Raw genomic sequence first — 1,030 nt, 5'->3', positions numbered from 1 at the left:
GCTGATAAAGGGAATATCATCAGTTCAAAACGTGAAAGAAGCTTTCTGAGAAACTTCTTTGTGATGTGTGAATTCATATCACATAGTTACAACTTTGTTCTCATGAAGCAGTTTGCTAACCCTCTTTTCGTGGAATCTGCAAAGTGATATTAGGGAGCCCATTGGGGCCCAAGGTGAAAAAGGAGATATCCTCAGATAACAACCAGAGAGAAGCTTTCTGAGAGATTGCTTTCTGATGTGTGACTTCATCACACAGAGTTCCACCCTTCCCTTCTTGAAACAGTTTGCTAGCACTGCTCTCGTGGATTCTGCAGAGTGATATTTGGAGCTCATTGAGGGATATGGTGAAAAAGGAAATAGCCTCAGATCAAAACTGGAAAGAAGCCTTCTGAGAAACTGCATTGCCATGTGTGAATGCAACTCAGAGACTTACACTTTTCTCTTCAGTGATCAGTGTGCTAACACAGTTTTCTTAAAATCTGCAATGTGATACTTCTTAGGGCAATGAAGCTTACAGTGACAAAGGAAATATCCTCAGATGAAAACTTGAAAGAAGCTTTCTTAGAAACCTCCTGGTGATGTGTGAATTAATCTCACAGAGATACACTTCTGTTTGTTGGAGCTGGCCATTAACACTGTCTTTGAGGAACCTGAGAAGGGCTACTTTGGATTGCAATGATGCCTACACTGATAAATGAAATATCATCGGTTAAAAACGTGAAAGAAGCTTTCTGAGAAACTTCTTTGTGATTTGTGAATTCATCTCACGGAGTTACAAATTAGTCCTCATGAAGCAGTTTGCTAACACTCTTTTTGTGGAATCTGCAAAGTGATATTAAGGAGCCCTTTGAGGCCCATGGTTAAAAAGGAAATATCCTCAGATAATTACTTGAGAGAAGCTTTCTGAGAGCTTGCTTTCTGATGTGTGACTTCATCACACAGAGTTCCACCTTTCCCTTCTTGTAACAGTTTGCTAACACTGTTGTCGTGGATTCTGCAAAGTGATATTTGGGAGCTCATTGAGGGCAAT

The sequence above is a fragment of the Colobus angolensis genome, unplaced genomic scaffold (assembly GCF_000951035.1).
Source record: "Colobus angolensis palliatus isolate OR3802 unplaced genomic scaffold, Cang.pa_1.0 Scaffold364, whole genome shotgun sequence".
Classification (NCBI taxonomy): domain Eukaryota; kingdom Metazoa; phylum Chordata; class Mammalia; order Primates; family Cercopithecidae; genus Colobus; species Colobus angolensis.
The sequence above is the reverse complement of the archived record's forward strand: the minus strand, read 5'-3'. Positions refer to the sequence as shown.